Source organism: Culex quinquefasciatus, chromosome 1 (genome assembly GCF_015732765.1).
Source record: "Culex quinquefasciatus strain JHB chromosome 1, VPISU_Cqui_1.0_pri_paternal, whole genome shotgun sequence".
Classification (NCBI taxonomy): domain Eukaryota; kingdom Metazoa; phylum Arthropoda; class Insecta; order Diptera; family Culicidae; genus Culex; species Culex quinquefasciatus.
Genome location: NC_051861.1, coordinates 81,710,005 through 81,737,716, shown reverse-complemented (window position 1 = coordinate 81,737,716; position 27,712 = coordinate 81,710,005). Strand labels below are relative to the sequence as shown.

At 38.9% G+C, this 27,712-nt stretch overlaps 1 protein-coding gene and 1 long non-coding RNA gene across 5 annotated transcripts in view; one reads left to right on the top strand and one right to left on the bottom strand.

The window, feature by feature from the left end:
• Positions 1 to 27,712, bottom strand: part of LOC119766105 (sushi, von Willebrand factor type A, EGF and pentraxin domain-containing protein 1) — a 58,799-nt gene that overhangs the window by 29,968 nt on the left and 1,119 nt on the right. The gene's annotated exons all lie outside the window — the stretch shown is intronic.
• On the top strand, positions 179 to 27,589 carry LOC119766140. The gene is made up of 3 exons (XR_005276949.1): positions 179 to 842; positions 9,687 to 9,940; positions 27,182 to 27,589. It is a non-coding gene; the product is annotated as an uncharacterized LOC119766140 (long non-coding RNA).

Here is a 27,712-nt window from a genome sequence, read left to right as displayed (position 1 = left end):
AACTTAAATACTATAACAGAATCGGATTAGAAACTGATTTTTTTACAAGTAGTGACTATGGATAACTAATTTGGAGTCATACAAATTAATAAGTTATGTTTTTGTTATTTTAAACATTTCTAATTGTTAATCCAGCTTTAACCTATTAGCCAAAACGTGTCGTTTTTGTCGCTAGAGAATGTGTCATTCATATATCTCAATGAAACAGAACAGAAGATAACAAAAAAAACAGCAGAAAATCACAAAAGTAAACAGAAAAAAAATAAAAGTCAAGAGAAGAAAACAAAAATAAAAAGAAACTCAACAGAAAACAACAGAAGACATCAAAAGTCAACAGAAGACCAAAAAAAATACACAGAAAACTTTTAAAGATATCAGATGTCAACAGAAGACAACAAAAGACATCAGAAGACAACAAAACTCAACAGAAGACAACAGAAGTCAACGGAACTCAACAAAGGTCAACGGAAGACAACAATAGACATCAACAGACAACAAAAGTCAACAGAAAACAACAAAAGTCAACAGATGACAGAAAAAAAAAACAAAAAGAGAACTTTGAAACATTTCAGATGTCAACAGAAGACTACAAAAGGCAGAAATCAACAGAAGACTACGAAATATATCAGAAGTCAACAGAAGACAACAAAAGTAAACAGAAGACAAGACACCAAAAGACAACAGAAGGCAAAAAATGACAGAAGATTACAAATGACAGCAGAAGTCAACAAAAGTCAACAGAGTTAAAAAGCGATTGATTTATGATTCATCTACGAATGTTGTACTTGTAATTTCATTGAAACTATATCCTGTTAATTTACACTGTATATCAGGACAAGGAGGTAATGTGGTATTGTTTATTGTCATGGAGGTAATGTTGTTATTGTTTATTGCCACCTTAATGACTTTAATCCAAATTATCCCTTTCCAACCTTCCCTTTCTCCTATCCCCATTTTCTCCCCTCCCCCCCCCACTAAATATTATTATCTGCCAAATTTACACTTACACACCACACCACAACTGATTCGGAGCGTTTGGCACGGTATGTCCAAGCATCCTTCCTCCCCTGATGATTCTGTGAAATGTGATCCGTTCAAAGAATCCGTCTCTGCGGTTAATGCAACGCAGTAGGCCTGGCCGCTTTAATTTTAGCTGTACATTTTCGGGGTAACTCGGATGTACTGTAATCATTAATATTGACAAGAAAGAACTTGAGCTGTAATCTTAGCACAAGTTTTTTTTTTTTTTTATTCAAATTTCTTTTCCATGTACATTCATTCAGTTAAAATATTATTGAGTGTCCAATCACAAACGATGACTTTTCACCTCAATTTTAAATACTAGCAACTTTCATTTATTCATGAAATATTGTAGCTTTCGCTATTCAGTGATTTCAAATGTAGAAGGTCCTACATGTACAAAAGGGAAAAGGGATACCTTAAAACTAACTTATAAACTATATAAAGAGCGGATCAATGCAGCTGAAGACTGCAATGATTTTTGTCGAAATGCATCAATTATCTTATTGGACATAACATCCAAAGTGTCAACTTCGGCTAATTGATGAAGTTCATTGGTGCTGAACCAGGGAGGAAGTTTCAGAATCATTTTCAGAATTTTGTTCTGAATCCTCTGAAGTTTTTTCTTCCTGGTTAAGCAACAGCTTGTCCAGATCGGCACAGCATAAAGCATGGCAGGTCTGAAAATTTGTTTATAAATTAACAGTTTATTCTTGAGACAAAGTCTAGAATTCCTGTTTATAAGTGGATACAAACATTTAATATATTTGTTACATTTAACCTGGATACTTTCAATGTGATCCTTGTAAGTAAGGTTTTTGTCAAAACCAAGTCCAAGATATTTCACTTGATCCTCCCACACCCAACTGGCAGTCGCATGATTGTGATGCATGGCGGCATGAAAGTATATCAGAATCTGCATGAAATCTGTCCTCATGCATTTTTTGCGATATTGGAGTATGACATTTTTGCCCGTTACCGACAATTATCGACATTACCGACGGCTTTTTGGTTGTATTTCACAAAAAAACACTTAGCAGAACGAGGATTGAACCACCAACTTCTTGGTTATTGATCCGAAACGCTACCACCGCGCCAGCGTCTACGCTTGATGAAAAGTGAGTGAAAGAGCACCAACATATGCTTCTCTTTGGAGTGTTGCTCGGGGACGCGCCAGCTTTATATGTGTTGGTGAGAACTGCAGATCGCTGAAATTTTTACACGCGGGCAAAAATGATCTACGGGCTTGCTGCAAAAAATGTTATAAAATATGACATTTTCTGCAGCAAATCCAATGTTGCAGATTTTGAGATATATTTTTCCTTTGGGTGCACTTTAAATTTACCTCATTCATCTTTATAATGTGATGACTTTTTGGTTTAAGAAAATCAGCCTTTGGTTTGTGAGGGAAAATAATAAGTTGAGTTTTTGCAGCATTTGGAGTTATTTTCCATTCTTTCAAATAAGAATTGAAAATATCCAAGCTTTTTTGTAATCTTCTTGTGATGACACGAAGGCTTCTGCCTTTGGCGGAGATGCTTGTGTCATCAGCAAAAAGTGATTTCTGACATCCTGGGGGCAAATCAGGCAAGTCAGAAGTAAAAATATTGTATAAAATTGGACCCAAAATGCTTCCTTGAGGGACGCCAGCACGTACAGGTAGTTGATCAGATTTGCTATTCTGATAACATACCTGCAGAGTACGATCCGTCAAATAATTTTGAATAATTTTCACGATATAAATCGGAAAATTAAACCTTTTCAATTTCGCAATCAAACCTTTATGCCAAACACTGTCAAATGCTTTTTCTATGTCTAGAAGAGCAGCGCCAGTAGAATAGCCCTCAGATTTGTTGCTTCGAATTAAATTTGAAACTCTCAACAACTGATGAGTAGTTGAATGCCCAAGGCGAAATCCAAACTGCTCATCAGCGAAAATTGAATTTTCATTAATGTGCGTCATCATTCTATTAAGAATTATTCTTTCGAATAATTTACTAATAGATGAAAGCAAACTAATGGGCCGATAGCTTGAGGCTTCAGCAGGATTTTATCCGGTTTCAAAATCGGAATTACTTTGGCATTTTTCCAACTACTGGGAAAATATGCCAAATCAAAACATTTGTTGAAAATTTTGACCAAGCAACTTAAAGTTGCTTCTGGTAATTTTTAATTAAAATGTAAAAATGCCATCCTCACCAGGGGCTTTCATATTTTTAAATTTTTTGATAATAGATTTTATTTCATTCAGATCCGTATTAAGAACTTCATCTGATGAAAATTCTTGTTCAACAATATTCTGAAATTCTATTGAAATTTGATTTTTAATAGGACTCAAAACATTCAAGTTGAAATTATGAGCACTCTCAAACTGCTGAGCAAGTTTTTGAGCTTTTTCCCCATTAGTTAATAGAATATTATCACTATCTTTTAAAGAAGGGTTGGGTTTTTGAGGTTTTGAAAGTTTCCAAAAAGGTTTGGAATAAGGTTTAATTTGTTCGACATCTCTTGCGAACTTTTCATTTCGCAGGAGAGTGAATCTGTGGTCAATAACCTTTTGCAAATCTTTTTGAATTCGCTTCAGTGCAGGATCACGAGAACGTTGATACTGTCTTCGGCGAACATTTTCAGACGAATCAGAAGCTGAAGATCGTCATCAATAATGGGAGAATCAAATTTGACTTGGACTTTAGGAATAGCAATATTCCTAGCATCCAAAATTGCATTAGTTAAAGATTCCAAGGCTGAATCAATATCAGCTTTGGTTTCTAAAACAAAATCATGATTTAAATTATTCTCAATATGATGCTGATACCTGTCCCAATTAGCTTTGTGGTAATTAAACACAGAACTATTGGGTCTGGTAACTGCTTCATGAGAAAGTGAAAAAGTTACTGGAAGATGATCAGAATCAAAATCAGCATGAGTCACTAAAGGACCACAATACTGACTTTGATTTGTCAACACCAAATCAATTGTTGATGGATTTCTAACAGAAGAAAAGCAAGTTGGCCCATTCGGGTATAAAACCGAATAAAGACCAGAAGTGCAATCTCTGAACAGAATTTTACCATTGGAATTTACTTTTGAATTATTCCAAGATTGGTGTTTGGCATTAAAATCACCGATGATCAAAAATCGAGATCTATGCCGAGTAAGTTTATTCAAATCCCCTTTGAAATAATTTTTATTTTCCCAGTGCATTGGAATGGCAAATATGCAGCTGCAATCATAATTTTCCCAAAAGAAGTTTCAAGTTCAATGCCCAAACTTTCAATAACTTTTAACTTAAAGTCACGTAACGTGCTATAAGTCATACTACGGTGGATAACTATTGCAACTCCACCGCCATTTCGATTCATTCGGTTATTAGTTATAACTTTATAATCTGGATCACTTTTCAAATAAGTGCCAGTTTTTAAAATGTTTCGGTTATAACAGCAACATGCACGTTATGAACTCGTAAAAGTTGAAAAATTCATTTTCTTTCGCTTTTAAAGAGCGAGCATTAAAATTCATAATATTGATGGAATTACTTAGATCCATGATTAAACTTCAGGGTAAGAACAACATCATTCGCAAATTTTAATCCAATCTGGATTGCTTCCATCATGGATGTAGCATTACTCATTGTTTGAATCAAACCAAACAGTGAGTTTTGCAAAAAGTCATTTTTCAAACGTAACATCGCCGAGATCAGAAGATCCCAAAGCGTTGCCAGCAGAAAAATTTTCAAATGAGATTTGAGGTACCTGCCCAATTTCAGAAAGATTGGTAGAGGATTTAAAATTCGTGGATGAACCCGAAACGACGTTAGCATAAGAAATGCCATTGTTGTTACCTAACTTTTCCACGGTAGGGGTATTTCTAGAATTGTTCGAGTGAGACAGCACGAACGTTTGATTTAAAGATGCAGGTACAACCTGACTTTGAGAAAATTTCGGTTTGGATTTCGGCTGATGCTTAGCACGAGAATCCAAAACCTTTTTCTGATGGGGCAATCCCAGAAATTTGATTTGTGATTTCCACCACAATTTGCACATTTAAATTGGGTGACTTCTTTCACGGGACAATTGTCCTTGTCGTGAGAAGAATCCCCGCAAACCATGCATTTTGGAACCATGGCGCAATGATCAGTACCGTGACCGAATGCCTGGCAACGCCGGCACTGGGTCAGATTCTGGCCATTACCGCCATGTTTCTTAAAATGCTCCCACTTTACCCGTACATGGAACAAAAACTGTACTTTGTCCAAAAGTTTCAAATTGTTGATTTCATTTCTGTTGAAATGAATCAGATAAAATTGTGAAGTCAAACCAAAGCGAGAAATATTCCCGTTTGATTTTTCTTCATTGGTATTACTTGGGATGGGGCAAAGCCAAGCAACACCTTAAGTTCGTTTTTGATCTCATCCACCGACAAGTCGTTGGAGAGACCTTTCAAGACCGCCTTGAATGGCCGAGCATTCTTGGTCTCATACGTGTAGAAATTGTGTTTGTGGTTTTCAAATAACCAACAAAAGTTTGGTGATCTTGTAAAGATTCCGTCAACAAGCGACATTCTCCTCTTCGACCAAGCTGGAACGAAACCTTCAAATTGCAAGTTTCCTTGCAATTCTTCAGTTGCGTTCGAAAGCTGGCCAAATCGGAGACGGAAGTCACTACAATTGGCGGAGCCTTTACTCGTTTCTCGACGGCAGAAGGCTCAGTACGAGGAGAAGGTTCCTTGTCATCAGTTTCGGATAAAACACCGAAACTGTTTGTCAATGGAATTGGAGGATTGACCTCACATTCAGAATCAGAATCAGACCTCAGAAGAGGCTGTTTTCTTTTCTGTTTCCGTTAGCCGGTTTAGCGTTCAAACGCTTCACCGACGTAACGACCAAATCTTCAGAAGATTTGCGTTTACCTTTGTTTTGACGCATTTTGCAAGCAAAGTTCTCTTAAAAGATGGCTTCGTTTGTAAAATACAACAAAATTTCAGGCGGGGTTAGTCTTGAAAAGACTGTTTAGAATTTTGGAAAATAACTCAGGTAGTCTTTAAAAAGACTGTGAATTTTGTTTTGAAATAACTCTGAGCTTAGGTAGTAAAAAATACCGCAGCTCTAGTGTCCGTTCACCACGAAGGTTCGCAAGACACTGATCTTCGGACTGGCTGCGCTTGTGTTCGATTAGATTAGATTAGATTAGAATGTGTCATTCATATATTATGCTAAATAAATTACAATTAGTGATTTTGTACCTCATATTTAGTTCTTGGACTAAAATGCTGTTTGAATATGAGTTTGAAAATTGTTTAATAAATTACCCTTCTTTATAAGAAAATCATAAATTTGAAATATTTTTGGCTTAAATTGGATCAAAAATTTCATACAACTAAATAAAATATGAAACTACTTCTATTTATACAAATCAACCAATAAATAGTAAATCGAAGGTTAAGCGAAGCAAAGCACTTAACACCATTAGAGTTTGGTAGCGGCGGTGGCGTCGGTCATCGATGACGGTGACGGTCGGCGTCGGCGTCGTTTTCGATTGCCATCGAACCTCAAACCGCCTTCATTCGTCCAAGTCCTACTTTATTTGTAGCCGTGGCGTGGACTGCGTTATTGGTCAAGTTGAACGATTGGTATGAACACTTAAAAAATATAATTTGAAAATGTCGGTCAATAATTTGATTTAAATTGCAATGAAGTATTGAAAAATTAAATTATTTCCAAATTCAAATCTATTTTTTCAACTGTGCATCTGACTGTTATAATTGCTTATTTTTTGCCCATTTTATTGACATTCACGACTGCCGGTGGATGTTTGCTGTTTGCTTCTGATCGAGATTTAAGATTGGATTGGAGAACTTATACATTTGCTAAGTTTAGTGTTGCAGTTTTTTTAAAATAATAGTGCGGGGCAGATTGGATCTTGGTTTGAGTTGAATAACTTCGTATGATTGAAATCAGAGCTTCTCGGGGGACTAATTATTCAATTACTTCATGATCGTTAATTTGAGAGAAATAAGTATTGCAGAAAATTTTATATTTTTGACTTATCTAACTTTTGAAAGTTTTATTGATTATGATAAAGTAATGACTAATTACACTAACTTACAACATAAGAATTTTTACCTGAAAAGAGAAAAATATTTTTAGTGATCGAAAACTAATTACCTTAGATTATATGTCTAAATATAACACAAGAACAGTAATTATTTCGAAAGAATCCTGAAAAATGCTAGGTCGATCAATCTTAGCCAGGCCAGGCCTAGTGCTGAAAGTTAACCGGAAAAATTACTCTTCAAAAAGTATTAAATTTAGGCTCAATTGCACATTTTAACCAAAATTTTGATAAATTTAATTTTGTCTCCATCAAATTTAATATATGGGTCATTCCATCTCAACTGTGCACGAAAAAGTGCAAATTTGAAAATTACCCTCTCCGATCCTGTTCAAATTTGGCTGAGCTGTTGATACTATCAAAACATGCAAGAATCCCGAATTTCATCCAAATCGGACCACCCCCTCCATTTTTGTACCTCCCCAAAAAATCGACTTTTTGGCGATTTTTGGCCAAACCTCCTAGTTTCAAACGGCGATAGCTCAGGAACCACAAATCTCAGAAGGTCGTTCTTGGACTCAATTTTGAAGGAAATCGGACGTAGAATCCATTTCCGTGATCAAAATGTTGATTAATTTATTTTTTCTACCTGTATTGCGCAATTGAAAACTTTAAACGGCCGTATCTCAAAACACCCCAACTTATTTTTTTTATTTGACCTCACCATCGTGTTCTCCGGCCAATTTTACATAAGAATCACCTATCGACAGAAATGAATATGTTTCGTTCCAGAGATATCGAATTTTAAAGTTTTGTGTTTTCGAGATTACCTGCATCAGCTTCATTCGCCGCATCTGCTAGAAGCACACAGGCGGGCTGATCAATAACTGCTAACTGGCCATTTATTGAAATAATATTTCATCATAAATAATCTTCATCAAATTGAGCAAAATTAACTGTATAATACTGTAGGAAACTGAAGTTTATTCGCAAATGTTTATCTGCTCAAAAAAATTAATGAAGTGGAGCAAAATAGTGCCATTCAGCAAAAACCCCAAAACCTGCTTTATTATTATTATTATTATTATTATAGTTTATTATTGACACTTTACCATAATTCTGATTTATGGTTTAGATCAAGTTTAGATTGATCATATTAAATCAATTTTTATATAGTGAGCCAGCTCCATTTCATTAAAATATGATTTTGGTCAAGGTACATTTAATTCAAAAAATCCTTATACGTGAGGAAAGCAGCCGTATTGTGTTCCAAGAATCCAAGAATGATAGATGAAAAAAACACTGTTGTTCGGACGGTGTCGAAATCATCGCAACTAAATTTGGAGAATTAGCCGCTTTGCAGCAGATCAAACTTTGTGATTTTCTTACATTTTTCAGTTTTATACATTCCAGAAATCCTTTTCCTACTCTTTGTGATCGTCCTTCACTAGAGTACAACGTATCAACAAATTTTATTCATTTTAATTCATATTTTTACTCAATAATGTATCGTGCACTTATTTTCAGTGTTACTAACAAGATTAATTCTCAGGTGAGTTTTTAAAAGCCGTAAGAGCCATTGTGACCTCTGACACTAATTTTCGTTTTCTAGAAAATGAAACAAAATTTCATTTATTTTAAGTTTGGGGCACTTGAAGGACGTGTAGATGAACAATCTCGAGCATTTTGATATTGGTTTTTCGTAAGTAGGTCGAATACCGATGCAAAAGGACTTTGTTTAACAATGGCTCTTACGGCTTTTTGAAAACTAATCCGAGAATTGCATTTTCCTCTCACTCCGTCGGAATCCAATTCTGCCCTTTACTGTGTGTCGTCATTGCTCTGTCCAGTGGGTTAACACAGAAATTCACTTCATTAATTTTTTTGAGCAGATAAACATTTGCGATTAAACTTCAGTTTCCTACAGTATTATACACTTAATTTTTGCTCAATTTGATGAAGATTATTTATGATGAAATATTATTTCAATAAATGGCCAGGTAGCAGTTATTGATCAGCCCGCCTGTGTGCTTCTAGCAGATGCGGCGAATGAAGCTGATGCAGGTAATCTCGAAAACACAAAACTTTAAAATTCGATATCTCTGGAACGAAACATATTCATTTCTGTCGATAGGTGATTCTTATGTAAAATTGGCCGGGGAACACGATGGTGAGGTCAAATAAAAAAAATAAGTTGGGGTGTTTTGAGATACGGCCGTTTAAAGTTTTCAATTGCGCAATACAGGTAGACAAAATAAATTAATCAACATTTTGATCACGGAAATGGATTCTACGTCCAATTTCCTTCAAAATTGAGTCTAAGACCGACCTTCTGAGATTTGTGGTTCCTGAGCTATCGCCGTTTGAAACTAGGAGGTTTGGCCAAAAATCGCCAAAAAGTCGTTTTTTTGGGGAGGTACAAAAATGGAGGGGGTGGTCCGATTTGGATGAAATTCGGGATTCTTGCATGGTTTGATAGTCTCAACAGCTCTGCCAAATTTGAGCAGGATCGGAGAGGGTAATTTTCAAATGCTGTTCCGCTTCAGATGGAATGACCCATATACCAACTAGTATGGCACAGTTTCATTAAAAACCCACTTCCTGGTATCCTTTCAGGAAATTTGCGGTTCCCTGCCACGCGGAACGAAAGCGAAATTGACTTCATTGAAAAAACGTTGAAAACCTGATTCCCTCCTTCTTCGATCACCCGGAGCAGGCCGGTTTTCAAAGTCTACTACGGTGGACCCTGGAGGTCAGACGGTGGAGGCCGGAAGAAAGGGCATCCAAGTTACGTACGGACAACACGTTTTATTTTTCGCTTGTTCCCCTCCTCGACCAGGGTTTTGCAGCTGGCCGGGAGTTCCAACCAGGTGAGTGGCGAAAAAAATGTACAAACTTATCCCTTGATGCGTCAGAATGGGTTGGTTTTTGAGGGGTTACGAGTTCGTTTTGTATCACTGTCGGTTCTTTGGACCTTGGGGAACCTTTTGGTCCAAGCTACTCGATTATTGGAATTGGTTTTGACCTCGGTTGATGCGACCCAAAATTTAAGGTTAAATTGATCTTTTCGCCGAAAATTAATCTCTTCTTTCAGGTTGACTTAAGAGTATGTTCAAAGTAAATTGGAAGATTTTGAGGAAGTCTACGAAGTTTCCCAAACTCCAAAACCAAGGGATAACCCGCCGGGCCCCTCACATCTTGAAAACGAAAGGAAAGAAAGCCGCCACCCTCGGTCGTCCGGATCGGGTTGCACCACCAGGCCAACCTCCGAGACCCAGCCAAGCCTGGCCTGGCGTTATTGTTACCTCGTACGGTTGCGTGCCGCAGTTTTTTTTACTTTTCTATGCTAATTCCTTCGTCGTCGTCGTCTTGTAACGATCGCGTTTACTTCCCTGAGCTTTATTGCATTAAAGCAGGCTCTGCTGCTGGTGCGCCGGCAAAACCGGCTTGGAGACACTGAGCGAAAAAAAAACTGGTTTTGAAGTTTATCATAGGTTTGGGCACGGAAAAAACCTTGTTGTCAGAAGTGCGTTACGTGGAGGCGTTACGCTTTCTATTTTCATCAATTTCTTATAATTTTGAAATATTTTTTAAATCAATTTGTTTGGATTGTGCCAATCTACAATTAGACAAATCTGGAGTTTTTATTAAAAGGTCCAATAAACCAATTTTCCAGTTTTTGCTTTTTGGGTGTTTTTAGAACCGCCTTGAGTCAGGGGTATTAAAAAACACCCAAAAAGCAAATATTGAAAATTTGGTTTATTGGTCCTTTTCAAAAAAACTCCAGAAATCTACAATTAACGCACACAAGAGAAACGCTGTAAATGTTTTATATCATGAATATTATTCACAGTTGTCATCCATGGGGCGTTACGTTCTGTCATACTTTTCATTTTCAGACGTTACCAGTGATCATTAATGTTCATACTAGACTTAGAAAAAGTTCACTTCTGGTCGTTATTCATGATTGTTAGAATGGATAGTTGTCAAACTGACAGGAATGTTTATGGTCATTATTCATGATCTTCAAATTCTTAATTACAAATGAAACTTTTTTCCGTGTGTCTTAGCTGAAGTTACCCACACTCATCGAGTACCACAAAGCATAAGTGAACGTGTGTGGCTGATCTGGAAGCGCTCAGGTATCTCTCTCCAAGTCTGCACATTTTTTCAGGCTTCACGTGGAGTCTCCGCTGACTGCAACCGTGGAGTCACCACGCGCACGGACTTCCTAGACAGGTCTTTTCGGCCAATTAAAGCTCCACTGTTTCAACGGTGGCGGTGGCTTCCCAGGGTTTTGTTGGAAGGTCGATTCATTCACTCTCGCCCCCCTTGGCTTTGAAACAGAAGGAGAAATCTTTCACCCTGTTGGTACCACTTTTTTTTTGAGGAATTCGAAGACCGCCCGCGGGGCGGATACATGGAGTAGCCGTCATTGCGCGAGTTCAAATGTGCGCGGTATGTGAAGCTGGCTGTAACTCCTGGGAAGATCTGCTCAGATCAAAGAAAGCGAGCGCGCGCTTGCATTTCCGTGGGTGGGATTGGCGCGCTTGCGCGAATTCTATTGAAGTTATGTGAGCGTGTGAGGTTCAGAAAACGTTGCACCGAAGGTCTCTACCGTGATGAAAAAGTACGCTGTCGGTTGGTTACGACCTGCAAAATATGTTGGTCAATTCTACCTCTTCCGCTAAGGTTAATTTCTCGACGGTTGGTTCGACCTAGTATGCCCAGTGAGAGATCACCAAGTCTAGATCACTAAATCAAAACATGCTGTCGGTACAATAAGGTGCGTAGAATCACATGACAGCCACTACAACATCCGTTGTACTGATTTTAGGAGTAGTTGATCGTACCCAATAATTAGTAACAACAAAGTCTAAATTTAAACTTCTTTTTATAACGAGTCAAAAGATCTTATTGGAACTGAGAATGTAGTTTGTCGGTTCGTTATGACCTGTAGAATTTGATGGTTAACACTACCACTTTCGCGAAGAAGTATCTCTGGGCGGTTGACGTGACCTAATTCGTCAACCAAGGGTTCAACAGGTTTAGATCACTAAACCAATGTATACTGTCGGTTCAGTGAGGTTTATATATCTGAGAGACATTCTCTTGAACATCCGTTGTAACGATTTTCATTGTTGTTGATCGTACCTCATTTTAATAAAGCGATGTTTATCTTTAAACAGCTCTTCAGAACAACTCCTGTGTCTTCGTTGGCATTAACAATGTTGTTTGTCGATTGATTACGACATGTAGAAATTGCTGGTCAAAACTACCTCTTCCGCAATGGTCAATTTTTAGGCGGTTGATGCGACCTAATTAATCAACCAAGGAATTAACAGGTTCAAATCACTAAACCAATACAGACTGTCGGTCCTCAGGGGTCCGTAGAACCACGTGACACCAACTACCACATTCGTCTCAGCGAACTTCACACCGACTGATCGTACCAACCTCCTGAAATTATCGCAACAGGTGCCTAGCATAGCTCCTGAGCCCTCGCAGAAGGTCGTAACTAACCCGCCGTGATCTAAACCCCTCCAAAGCATACAAATCAATCCCATTTAACGACTACTACCCTGCTATTAGCACACACAGAGGTGTATCGTGGTCGTGCATTCCGGGACGGAACTCTGTCAATCCCTGCGATGAACATTATCATTAAGTCTCCCCCCGCTTCTTAATCCTACCAGTACACATGAGAAGACTATTGCTCCATGCAGCGAAACTTCGCCACACTTGCTACAGTCCCTCGACGGCCCTGTTGCCACTCACTTGTCGTGTATTATTTATAATAGGCGCGAGGTGAGCCTTGGGCCAGCTACGACCCATTCAAGCTTTTTTTTTCTCCTTGCGGTTCTACGAGGCGTTAACCATTTTGCTAGCCTCTCGTATGTGTAGGAATTGGCTGACTTCTTGAACCGAATCGAATTTTATTTATTCAACCAAGCAAACCGATCACGATTGATCCTCGGAACTCGCGCTCGAACCAACGCCCAGGTTTCAACCGTTCAGCTGTTTTGTTGAAGGAACAGGAACCCCTCTCGCGGATCACGTCACGGAACAAGTGATTCCGCAAGATCGCCGATCGTCGAGCAATACTTCGCGCGCAAGAAGTTCTTCATGGACTGAAGCGAGTATGGTAACACTTGAGTGGGTTGTAAGAAGTTGAAGTCCTGAGTGGCTTGGTGTTCTTATTGTTCTGGACGACGGCGCGCAGCTGCCGGTTGGTAGGCTGGCAGAAATTCTTGAAGCAGAACATGATTAATTCCTGTGGGCTTGCAGGCCGGAGTGTGCTGAAGAGAATGCGGTGAAGTCATAGTTGGTATTGAATTCTGTTTCATGGTGGCGATCGAGGAAATGATCAAGTTGTTCCGATGAATCAACACAGATGTAGATCACACTTGGCTCGGCTTGTTCATCACCGGTTGGCATTTGGGAAGATGAAATACTGTTGACTAGTTTACCGGAGGGTAGCATTCGGAACGAATCGTCGATCTCGGTAGCGGTACTTGGCGATGAAGGAGAATTAGACGAGGTCTTCATCGCTGTCAATTCTCTACAAACTTTAGGGTCTATAGGCCTTATGAAATTCTACTTGTTTTAAGTTATTCCTTTGGTTGATCTGACCCAAAACTATAAAAATCCTGAAGTTGCCTCTGAATAGGTTTATTTTATTTCTGGACGCCAGGTCTTTAGCCCTGTCGGTTCTCCACATGTTCCAGAACGTTCCAAAAGTTACGACCTGCTCCGTATACCAAGTTATGCCTTCCGTTGATCAGACCCAAGTTTGCAGTCCCCCAGAAACACTTCGCAATAAACTTGCACCAATGATTCAATCAGGCCAAATCCTGCCACATATGATTCAAAACAACAAAAAACTTGTCCCGGCGATCACCGAAACCAACACTATCGCAGTCACGATCACCTCTCAAAATTGTGGTTGTAGTAGTGGAAGTCCGAACGCCACAATACAATCGCAGACCTCCAAGTCACCCTCCGCTGCCGGTCAGGTCGGCCGGTCGTGATCATCCCACGCGCTAAATACGGGCGATCGTGTGGAAGTGTAGCGAATGGTGATCGTCGTCAATTTGCACGAAACTCCAAATTGAGGAGTTTGGTCAGCGGACAGAACTTGCGGCCGATGGTGGCAAGTGCAGTCTGCGGAACGATCGCGGGGCGATCTTGCAAAAGGGAAGGTTGGGAGGTGATAGGAGGCTGCGGTTAAGTATCATTTCCAAGTTTCATGGAGTTCAAGTCGCTCGATCGAATGGGCTTGGTTTGGGTTTGTGTTGGGTTTGGTGGTGGCGTGAAATGTTCGTGCTATTGAACGACGAGGACATGCGGCGGGGGAGATAAATATTTAATAAAATCCAAAACTTGTTCTGCGATCGCGCACCTTTTCAGACGCGGGTAGATCGGAATGGGTGAACTGTTTTTTGAACTCTTGTCGGTGGAAGGTGCTCTATGAGTGCTGGTTGAGGGAGTTCTTTGGGTGGATTTTGTTTGAACTAATGCTATGGCTGTGGAAAATGGTTTCACGAAGGAGGTAGTGTAACAGATGGTGATCACCTTGCTTAACTGCAGCTGTAGCAGTAAAGACCTACCTTCTTTGCACCAATTAGAAACAGTATTAAAGGATTATTTTGGTAGATCTCATTTGAACTACAGCTATGCCTTCAAAAAGTTGTTGAACGAAGTAGGTAGCTTATCAGATAACATTCTATAAACTTAACTGAAGCAGTTGCAGTAAAGATCTTCATCGCTTGGCTTTGTTGAACTTAGTTTTAGCATGTGCTAGTTATTGAACTACAGCTATGGGCTCTTAAAATCGTCCCGGTAAGCAGATAGAGTCATTTTTTTTGTGATCTAATTGTACTATTGAAGTTGTAGTCGTAAAGACCTATCTTGTTTTCGCCAACTGGATTCAGAAAAGCCATAAAATTTGAAATATTTGATTTGAACTACAGCTATGGGCGGTAAAAATAGTTTTACTAAGAAGGTAGTGTTGCAGATATTGAAGTTTCAGCTGATCTGAAGCTGTTGCAGCAAAGACCAACCTTATTTTACTCAAATAAACTCGAGTTTTATGTTAAATCTCATCAGTGGGAGTGGTCTTGGTCAAAACATCATAGTTCCAATATCTCAGGACCTGTTGCACTGCCAAACACGCCGATAACCATCAATTGAATACTCGTAACTGGGTCTCCAGTTTACATCACCGAACCCATTTTCCTCCGATTTTGCTTTCTATCGTTCCATCAATCCACCAGCATTCAATTTCAACTCACGCCTGGTACCTCCCCCGCATTTACCCGCGTATGAGAACCAAGAAGTTGGGCTTTCATCAACACGCTTTGCGAAACCCGGCGGCGGCAGCTTATCGCGCAGGTCTCGAGCCGCTGGAAATTAGTGCTGTGAGAAGTTAACATGGTATCGACTCGGCAAACTCCCCGAAGTCTTGAAAATCGCTACTGCGATTGATGGTTCACGACGTTCCAACCAAGAAGCAAGTACCGCGCTCGCAGCACTGTGCAACTAATGATGCCTAATAATAACTGGTTCGTGGCGGCGTGCAAAGTGCAGAAGAAAGAGCGCTGCGGCGCGCGTATAAAATATAGACATTTGGTGCTGTGGCACAGCTATTTGGGGTAACGCCGTCGTAGTCGTCGCGCAGGTACTCCCGCGACGCGATGGTGCACATCGGGAATTAGGTGTAAATTGGACGATTTTCGAAACCTAGTGCCACGATTGCAATGCAGCGATGCAGCGTGATGGTTTTTGGCTCAGCTGGATTATGTAAAGAACCGTTCGCGGTTCGGGCTTTGTTTTTGTGCGGCTTTGTTGTGGCGGTGAGAAAGGTCGTGTAATCGTAGGGAAGTCGGTTGGGTTAAACTTCAAACATTTTTCTTGTCGGTTCTCCAGGCTCTTCTGAACATCCTAACATTGTCTATCTTTTCCACGAGGCTAATTTACAACTCGGTTGATACGACCATAACTTGGAATCGCTCTATTTAGGATGTGTTGGTACATTTAACAATTCTGAACGATGTTGTCGGTTCTACAGGCTCTTCTGAATATGGTAGCAATATCGACCTGTTCCGCGAAGCTTATTTTGAGCTTGGTTGAGACGACCATGACTTGGTATACTTTGAACATTTCTAAAGGATGTTGTCCATGCAACAGATTCATCAGAATATCCTAGCAATATTTGCAAGTTCCGCGAAGCTTATTTTGAACTCTGTTGAGACGATCTAAAGACGACAAATCTTGAACCACCCTGTCTTAGTGCTGTTTGAACTTCACTGAACAGTCCTATCGGTTCTACTAGTTCTTCTGAATATATTGGCACCATCTACCTCTTCCGCGCAACTAATTTATAGGTCGGTTGATGCGACCATAACTTCAACCTTCACACAACCCTCAATCTTCACCCTGCTAGGTGACTCTCGCCAAACCCAAAGAGCCAATCACACCGCCAAGTAAAAGTGTACTTTCTGTGTCTCTCTCTCTTTCTCTTTCGCTTGGTTATGCGTCGGCGAACTTTGCGCAGACCCAAAACAAACCGCGCGCGAGAACCAAACCCAATGCGCCGTGTGCTCGCGATGTCCTAATGGGCTTCGCCCGATTGATTGACTCTAATGGCGTTCGATACGGTGAAGTCTATTCGCCATTGTGCGGTGCAGCGGCGGTGCAATATGGTGTCGTGAATCAATCGGCGGCGTAGACATCGCCACCACCAGGTTGGGCAAGTCCGCCGGGTGGTTTGTGCCAGGTGTCGACAGCGGGCGGGCGGGCGTAGAGTGTACACAAAACATAGACGTTTGCGAATCGCTGTTCTGCGGTGAGCTTGACCGGAGGTCAGACTTGCAGATATCTTGGGCTCGCCGCCGTAGGCATGCTTGCCAATTATTTCGATATAAATGTGTGTACGGACATTTCTTCAGTCTGCGGTGTTCTGATGTTCTGGTGGTTTGTAATCTGGGGGAAAACGGATCGATCTTGTACGAGCTATTGGTTTATTGGTTCGCAAACGTATGTTTTTGCTTAGAGGGCGAGGCCATCATGTTGGGTAATTAAACTATTTCAATTGGTGTAAACGTGTATGGGCTTGCGCTTTGAGTTCGCAGGCTCTAGAAATGGTCGAATCAACCATCGATAGATATTGCACCACGGCACAAGTAGAATTGTGAAACGTTCTTAGAATATTCGAATCTACTGACAACAACAAACAAATTGGAGAAATACAGCCAAAATTATCTCCAAAGTCGCAGTAATTATTCTGAATTGAAGAAATGGTCGAATCAACCGAAGTTTATTCGTGTAGGACGGAATAGGTAGCGTAGTACATCATATTCTGGGCATTCTGAGGAACCGACAGGAACATTGGAATTGTAAAAAATGCAGTCAAACCATGAAATTGTGGCTTAAATCTAAAAAAAAAGTCGAATCGACCGAAGTAAATTCCTTAAGCACGGAATAGATAGCGTAATACATCTTATGCAGGGCGTTTTGAAGAACCGACAAGATTATCAAAATTGTAAAAATGCAGTCAAACCAAGAAATTGAGATCAAAAACTTAGAATCAACCGAGGTTATTTATAGTAGCACGGAATAGGTAGCTTAGTACATCTTATGCAGGGCATTCTGAAGAACCGACAAGATCATCAAAATTGTAAAAATACAGTCAAACCAAGAAATTTTGATCAATAACTCAAGAAATGGTCGAATCGGTACAGGTATCATAAAAAATGTAAAAATACAGTCAAACCACGAAATTGTGATATAAATTGTAAAAATGTAGTCAACCCAAGAAATTGTGATAACAATAAATGAAATTGTTGAACCAACTGAGGTTATTTATAGTAGACCGGAATAGGTAGCGTAGTGCATCATATTCAGGGCGTTCTGGAGAACCGACAGGATCCTCAAAATTGTAAAAATGCAGTCAAACCAAGAAATTGATATCAAAAACTCAAGAAATGGTCGAATCAACCGATGTTAATTATTGTAGCACGGAAAAGGTAGCGTGCTACATCATGTTAAGGGAGTTCTGAGGATACGACAGGAGCATTGAAATTGTAGAAATTTACTCAAGACAAGGGAAATTATATTAAAATCAAGAAATGGCCGAATCAACCGAGGTGAATTTCATTAGTACGGAAGAGGTCACGTGCTACATCATATTTAGGGCCTTCTGAAGAACCGACAGGGACATTGTAATTGTAGAAATTCAGCCAAGATAAAAGAAAATATTAAAAATTCTAGATATGGTCACATCAACCCTTTCCTAAATGGCTGCGCGCAACAGGTAGCATACTGTAACATGTTCAGTTAGACCCGACAAATCGCTTGAAATAGATCCATCAAATGAGGAAACAATCAAGAAACAACCCATTCTCGACCCAATCACGCGAAGCCGTGTTCTAAACATCGCTTTACCAGCTCGTAAAAAAATATGGAATAATCAATCTCGTCAAATGTTAAGCCCGCGTCGTTCAGCGCCGTCATAGTTGGCCTTGAAACCGTGTCGTCTGTGCATTACCTGCGCGCTGTTGATGTTATTGTCGTTGTCGAGACCAGCACGGCGGGCGGTTTCTGTTATTGTTTGATGGCGGACAACCTGCCATTTTTGGGGGGTTTGAAACTTTTGGGGAGCAATTAATTTGGCGATTTCCTCAAAGTGGATTGGAAGAATTTTGAGGTAGTATCATTTTGTTGCAGGTGATTTGGTGAGTTGGCAACACTGCACCGTTGACAGTTCTTTCCCGCGTGAGAAGTGTCAAACAACCGTTTAATAAACAATACCGTTCGTTTGCGACATGCGACACGTTTCGTTTGAGGTTATGTCAGAACATGTTTTCTTGCGGGGGGTATAACAACAATAACAAACGAAAAGAAACGGTGACAACCGTTGTTGATGGTCGCAAAACATGACATGTTTCATCACTCTTGAGAACGGAGCTTGGACAGTCACACACAGAACATAACGCTTTATGAAGGACCCCTCCCCGTTGGGAGGTCACAGCGCATTGTGTTCCGGAATGTGGCGCTGACCAGAAACGGTAATGATACTTTGCGGACTAACCACATCCGTTGGCAAGAGGCAACTTTTGTCACTTGTCAGTCGCGTGTGTCATTCGAGGTTTCCCGCGTCGTCGTGACCAGTTTTGAGGTCGCAAATGACCATATCTGCGAAAGCAAGTTGTGATGCATAAATTCAAATTCATGATACACTCAAACCCCGATGGTTTGACAACAACTGGTGTCAAACGAGCGGCGTCACTTTTTAGTTTGACACCCCTTTTACACGGAGTTCATACACACACACACTACCAAACGATTGTTGTGATAGTGTGCGTGGGCGCTGTGTAAAAAGTGACAGTTCGTCACTTTTTAGTTTAACTTTGACCAACCAACGGGGTACAAACTAAAAAAGTGTCAAACGAAAAAGTGACCAACCACCGGGGGTTGAGTGTAATGTGTTGTTGACGATGGTTCAACCCCCGTTTGACAGCTTGGTAACTGTCAAAAACAGATTTTTGACAGACATCAAGTATTCGAATGGTTGGCAACACTGCATTTGAGTTTGACGAGGGGTAGTTCAAAACTCACAAGCAATCTTAAACGTCAGTCTATGGCGGTAATCTTTTGAGGTTAGGTCTGCCAAGATGTCACTTAACCGCACTTAGTTTAAGCCGTAATGACAGCAGGAAGGTGCTGTGTCCTATCCCTTGCCTAGACCAGACCAAAATCCATGATAAAGCTGTCAGACCAAATCTGTCAGACCAAGACTGTCAGACCAAAGAGCGAAAAATAAACAATCTTGGTCTTCGACGTAGGTGCACACAAATCAAGAAAAGAAAATTGAAAAAGAATTTTATTTTTTCAATTCAATGTCTGGTTTTGGACTGCAAAATTGAATGTACGTCAGAAAATGATTAAACCGTGCGGCGGCCTGTATACCGACAATTAAATTAGCAGTTAAAAACGGCCTTATTCTTCCACTAATTTTTGATCGCGTTTTCGGTTTACACCTGAACAATCTTGAAATTATTTATATGGATTTGTGATTCCTCTCTTTCCATCATTCCCTTGAATGACAGATCGTCGCTGTGTTTTCAGTTTTCCCACTGTTTAACAAAAACAAAAAACCGACATCATACTTTGGCTGGGGCACACACAGCTTCAGGGAGAGAAGATTTCACCTTTTTCACATGTACCCGCTAATGACCGAAACCGTTTGTGACATGATGACGTATGGAGAGGTTAGGGCAAAACGGCGAGGGTAAAACGGCAGTTTGGCCCGAAAGTCGTCCGTTTTTTCGCCTCCCGAGGAGGGTGAGATTGGGATCTTAATGAGGGCGCGAATGGCAGCTTGTAAAGAAGTTGGGGTCGTGGTTCAGTCTTGAAAGTGAGCATGTTTTTGTTTAATGTTTTTCATAATTAAGCAATACGATTAAGTTGAGAGATTTTTTTGCTAATCAAAACGAAATTGACATTTGTCAAACCATTTTTTAGTTGATTTAAGTCTTAAAAATCATTTCATTTATTCTCAAAGGCCCAATCTAACGCAAACCATCCATCATTCTTTAAAATTAATTCAGTTTAAACAGCTCTTCTGCATTTGACACCTAACCTAACTTTTCTGTTTTTTTTTTTTTAACTTTTTCAATCCGATTTTAAGGAGATGCTCCGTTCTGCAGTCAAAGCTTTTATTATTCTAGTTGGGCCCGTCGTTTACAACATAGTAGACGCGTTGAGGGGGGGCTTCCGGCCTACTGTGATTTTCGCGATACAATCTATGATTTAATTAGGCATTAATTAGGCTTTGTGGCTATTTTAGCGAGCGAGGTTTTTATTTCAGTCTGTTTTTTGTTTAAAGTTCTACGAAGAACCAGCTTTTATTATTTTTGCTGTTTTTTATTATCACATTGACAGTGATTTGAACATTTTAGAACGAGAGTCAAATGAGTTAGCAGAAGCGACTCAATTTAAATACTTGAGATATAAATCAGTCTTAAAATTATGGTTTTTTCATGTAGAGTAACTTGACAATGATTAAACAAATTCAATGTTTGCATCAACATGACCATTTTAGGATCATTTTTGTTAAGAAATATTATAAACCAGGGTAATTTGCTCAATAATTGACAATCTAACTCTAAAAAAGTGAGGTTAATTGCTGGGAAACCGTCAAATCTTTCTTCCTTTTCAAATCTTCTCTTGCAAAGCTCGTCATTTCAAGGCTCAACCCGGCCCAAAACAAAAAAAAAAGCTCACAAGAGTAAAACGAAAAGCCAAGAAAGTTTGAGAAAGAGATTTTCGAGTCCAGATTAGAGGCCACTTTTTTATGGGCGAGGTGTGAAGAGTTCAGAAAAAGGTAGCAAAAAGAATTATGATCAAACGCGGTGATGATGTGTCGTGTTCGAGAGAGGTTGCATAAGAGTTGGAACAGGGGAAAGACACAAGTTAGAAGTGGCGAAAATAAGACTGGTTCTTTTTTTTGGGTGGGGTTTTATTGAGGTCAGAAAGTTTGGCACTTTTCCAGGAGGAATTAAAACAACACAAAAGTTTGGGGACAGGGAAATAAAGCAGGGTGTCATTCCGAGAATAACGGTTTGATAATTTTGGGAAGCAAATCTAAAATTATCGTGTGAAGTCATGTTGAGCTACATTTGTCAGAGAGTAGGAAGAAATTTAATGAAGAAAACGTTTCCTAGAAGATTCATATCATAAAAGGGTTTCAATATGGAAGGGCTCTAAAAAGATAAGAATTTGGCTTTTTGTGGCTACATTTTTCCAAAACTAAATCGAAAAATCTTAAATTCTTTCTTCCAAAAAGGCAGAATGACCTCATCCTAACAAACCGCAAATTCCATTAAAAATCTACACATTCCCATCGCTGTCATTGCGCTTTTTCGCCATTTTCACCCGCGCACTCGCTTCGAACGCTTCATTCAAGTGCCAAAAATGCAACTCGCCGGGGCTCAATGACAACTCTTCAATTACATTGGGACGCAAAAAAACCCAATCGACCACGCGAAAATACTTTCCATTTTTTTCATCGACGACGACTCGCGCGGAAACTTCATGGTCTTTGGATTTGCTTTGCCTTTTTATATTGACCAAAGTGGGACTGCAGTTTCGTTAAGAAGAGATTTGAGATTTCTCAAGCGTTTTAGGCGATTTGGTTTTGGTCGTGTTCCGGCCATTGGCGACGGATTAATTGGACAGCCGGCAAGTCGTTTTGGTGTGATTTGTGAGGCCGAGGGCTCGTTTAATCCAGAGTGTATACTTGACAAAAACTAGATAAAGGCACTTCAGGGGTTGTTGCACAACCAGTCTGATCAACACCCGAGAGAAATTGGTGGAACTGTTGTCTTCACGAAGATTTAACTCACACATTCTACATAACCTCAAATAGTCAAACCTTTACTAGTTTCAATCTCAATGTGTCACTGTCCACGTCCAAATTCGATCACCCTGAACTCGATTACCGAACAGCTGAACGGCTGAAATAATGATACATCACGTACTAAGTCAAAGTCAGTAGTCATAACAGTCGCGAGTCTCACTCAAAACGAGACACGGGCGATCCTCTCTACAACGCTGATCACGTCCGTCACCGTTTGATGATCTAGATCGAGATTTTGGGAGCAGACAGCCGAAAGTTTTTTGGCACGATTTGGTAATGAGAAGTTCTACCATCGAAAAGTGACCTCTGGGTCCATTAAGTCTGCTCTGTACTTTTGTTTGAAGCTTTTTTCAATTGGAATCACTTTCGTAAACCGTGACATCCCAATGCGAAAAAAATGCATCGAAGACGTAAATAATTCCTTTAAATTACTTTGAGACTGCCTATGTCATATTAAAGCGCCAAATCGAACTCCCAAAAAAATGTCTACCTTTCCTAAATTAGTAAATACTTAGTCGTGACATAGCACGTGAGAAAAAAAGTTGGTTGATTTTAATTGGTGAAGTGTTTGTTACACTCATCACTCAAAGCCTTAAAAAAGGGGGTTGAAGAAGAAACAAGATGCGTGACGTCGAGATACATAAACGGCTGTGGGAACAAATCACAGATTAGGGGTATTCAATAAAATGTGGAGCATGCAGCCCGGGAGCATGTTGACAGCTCCCATACAAATTGAGCGTACCCTTTTTTGTGGGCCCAGTGGGCCTAAGATGGCGGCTTTCGATAATATCTAGCCAAACATTTAAAAATGGCGAATAGTTAAAATTAATATAGTTTTTGCCTTGTTTCGGTTTAAAACGACGAAATAAGCATTCTGGAATCATTTTCTTGAAAAACTTGTTTAGAGATACGCCACGTTAAAATATTAGTCTCGAACAGTTGAAGGGAGCATGCCGTGAAAGCCGTCACGAATAAAAAGTTTCCCATGCAAATTTTGAGTTGCGTATTTGATGGACGGGCTTCGACGAGGCCCACTTGCCATCTGTCGGTGCTATGCGCAACTCACGAAAAATGTCATGTTAGGGGACGGCTGGGAGCATGCTAATTCTATGGGAATAGTGACAAATTTTGTGTCAAAAAAGTATAATATCACTTTTACTCAATTTTATCAAGTTCACATTTTTACAAAAAAAAACATGTAAAATTAATTAAAAAAGAGGTAATGTTCGACCAACCACATTTTCAACCTTCCAAAATTTTATTTACAGTCATGCCTCGGTTTTGCACGCCTCGGTTTTGCACTGTCCCGGTTTTGCACCGTTCAGCTGCCTCGGTTAAGCACGGCCCAGTGCTTAACTGAAGCACAGAGCTTATGGGTTTTTGGCTAGATGGAAGACATTAGCTTTAATCGTACACTAAAACCCCGGTTTACGCTCAGGCGTTACGCTTTGTATTTCGTCGATTTCTCTGGAACGACGCAATATTTTTGCAAACTTTTTGAAGCGATTTATACGTCTTGTGCACATCTACAAATTGCTTTCAAAAGAATGTAAAAACATTACACTGTTTTCGAGAAATCAACCAAACAAAAAACGTAACGCCTGCGCGTAAACGGGGGTTTTAGTGTATGAAAAATCATGCAAACATCAAAAAATTATAGTTTTTTTGGAATTGGGATGATGTCAGTTATCCATTAAAAGAATCCAAAAATTCATTGTTATTGGAATATGGGTATCAAATGATCAGGTTTTTTCATACATTTCGGATATAATAACAAAATTTTAGAAAATACTTCAAATTTTCACAAAACTACGTTTTTTCGAAAAGAAATACTCAAAATTTCAATTTTTACAATATGGGTATCAAACGATTGGGATTTTTTCATACATGCCGAATGTAATAACAACATTTTTAGAAAATACTCAAAATTTTTACAAAACTACGTATTTTCGAATAAAATACTCAAAATTTCAATTTTTACATTATGGGTATTAAACGATCGGCATTTTTACATACATTTCGAATGTAATAACAATTTTTTTAGAAAATACTCTAATTTTTCACAAAACTACGTATTTTCGAATAAAATACTAAAAATTACCATTTTTACAATGTGGGTATAAAACGATCGGGATTTTTTCATACATTTCGAATGTAATACAGTCGACTCTCTGGTTGTCAATTTCCAAGGGACCGTCGAGGAAGAGAATCATCAGTTTACAGAACGATGCAAAATGAAGACTCGATAGAAAATATTTTTTTCTTGATACCCAGTTATGGGAGAGAATCATGGCAACGTCCATCAAACAAAAACAAACTAATGTCAAACACCCTTCAAAGCTTCGTTTCACCAAGAAAAATGTCTATGCAAGCCATGAGAAAGTGAAATTATTGACAACCGGAAGAGATTTTTAAAGCAAACAGAATCCAAGGGACCGTCGAGGAAGAGATCCTTCAAGCAAGGGAAAATATCGAGGAATGAAGATAATTGAAGTATGCAGATTGAAGGGACTGAAGAATTCATCGATGGATGGAGAATTATTGATATCGAGAAGATCGACAGCCAGAATGTCGACTGTAACAATATTTTTTTGAAAATACTCAAAATTTTCACAAAAATACGAATTTTTGTTAAACTTTTCAAAGTTTCAGTTTTTACAATATTGGTATCAATTAATCAAATCATTTTTTTTCGAAATACGTAGTTTTGTGAAAATTTTGAGTATTTTCATTTTTTTTAATAACTTTCGAAATGTATGAAAAAATCCCGATCGTTTGATACCCACATTGTAAAAACGGAAATTTTAAGTATTTTTTTTCGAAAATACGTAGTTTTGTGAAAATTTTGAGTATTTTCAAAAAATATTGTTATTACATTCGAAACATATATAAAAAAATTCCGATCGTTCGACACCCACATCGTAAAAACGGAAATTTTGACCATTTTTTTTTTTTTGAAAATACACTCACTTTTTCGTTTGACTCTTTTTTAGTTTGTACCCCGTTGGTTGGTCAAAGTCAAACTAAAAAGTGACGAACTGTCACTTTTTACACGGCGCTTACAAATACTATCAAAACAAACGTTTGGTAGTGTGTGTGAACTCCGTGTAAAAGGGGTGTCAAACTAAAAAGTGACCCCGTTCGTTTGACAACAGTTGGTGTCAAACCATCGGGGTTTGAGTGTATGTAGTTTTGTGAAAATTTGGAGTATTAAAAAAAATGTTATTACATTCGAAATGTATGAAAAAATCCCGATCGTTTGATACCAACCTTGTAAAAAACGGAAATTTTGAGTATTTTTTTTCGGAAATTCGTAGGCACAGGGCTTACTCTTCTAAAAAAAAAACTTTTTGTCACTAAAAATTGATTTGCAAAAAAAAATTATTTATTTTTATTTTTTGACATGTTATAGGGGACTTCAAATGCCAACTTTTCAGAAATTTCCAGGTTGTGCAAAAAACTTTGACCGAATTATGAATTTTTGAATCAATACAGATTTTTTTCAAAAAATCAAAATATTGATCGCAAAAATGTTTCAACATAATTTAAGCGAGTTGTGGCGCTATAACCACGGAATATAATGTCCTGGGAATTTGTGGAAATACAATGTCCCATCCCTGAGGGTCCCGGAGCACCAAAACTTCTTAGCATGGTGCTCCCAACGATTAATTGCCTAAACAAACAGGAACGTGAGCGGGGGATCCCCACGTTTCTTCCTCCCCTGTAGATTCAGAACTGTATTGCTGTTTGAACATTCGTGTTCAAACTCAATCCAATTCAACGAATCATCTTTGCGGTTAACTTTACGCAGTTGGCCTGGCCGCTTTAACGTTTGTGATGTTTCAAAGCACATGACAAGAAGAGTGCTAGGCGTTAATCAACCTAAGGCATTTTCCAGGATGCCCTCGAAAGACTGGCTGCGATAGGGTTAGATTAGATTAGATTAGAAAAATGTTTCAACTTAATTTTCGATGTTAAATCAAATTTGCAATCAAAAAGTACTTCAGTGAAATTTTGATAAAGTGCACCGTTTTCAAGTTGAAGCCATTTTTAGGCGACTTTTTTGAAAACAGTCGCATTTTTTTTAAATTAGTGCCCTCTCCTGAAAAAAATATTTTTGAAGTGCTGAGAAAATTCTCTATATTTTGCTTTTTTAAACTTTGTTGATACGACCCTTAGTTGCAGAGATATTGCCATGCAAAGGTTTAAAACCCATTTTTTTAAAGGAAAATTGATGTTTTCTAAGTCTCACCCAAACGACCCCTTTTTTTTCTAATGTCGATATCTCAGTAACTAATGGTCCGATTTACAAAGTTAAAATATGAAACATTCGTAAATTTTTCCGATCTTTTAGAAAACAATATTTTCAAAAATTTTAAATCAAGACTAACATTTCAAAAGGGCCTTACATTCAATATTACGTCCTTTTGAAATGTTTGCCTTGTTTTAAATTTTTTTAAAATATTGTTTTCGAAAAGGTCGGAAATCACGAATGTTTCATAATTTAATTTAGTAAATCGGACCATTAGTTGCTCAGATATCTACGTTAGAAAATGGTGGGTTGTTTGGGTGAGCCACTTAGAAAATATAAATTTTCCTGTTTTTAATCCTTTGCATGGCAATATATCAGCAACTAAAGATCGTATCAACAAAGTTCATTAACAAAAAAACTCACATAAACTATTTTCAGGTCTTTTGTGCTCTCTATTGCAAGTTTCTACTCGAACCTCGAGTCAAAAGGCTTTAATGTGGAAAGCAACCCAATCCACCCCAGGACTCGAACTGACGATTTTTGGATTGCAAGTCCAACCGCCGAACAGCAACTCCACTGGAGCAGGCTTTGTTTGATGTGTTGACGACTCCTACACCTGGAACTTAACGGTCTATCAGCCACTAAGGCCGGGACCGAGTTTTACTTCCAGGTCCCATGGAAGACTGGAGAAGATGGGAATCGAACCCATGATCATCCGCTTACTAAGCGAACAGCGTAACAATTCAGCCACGCCTGATCCACTGAATGATCCACTGAAAATAACACGATCAATAAGAAATGAAAAAAAAAAACAAATTTCTAAACAAAATAATAATAAAAATGGAATGGTTTTTTCTTTCATTTGAAAGTTCCTTGGAAGACCTTTGGATAATCAAGTTATTTTTATGTTACTCAAAGAATTTTAAAATATAGTGAGTCACCATGCTTCATTATATCTAATAATTAAAC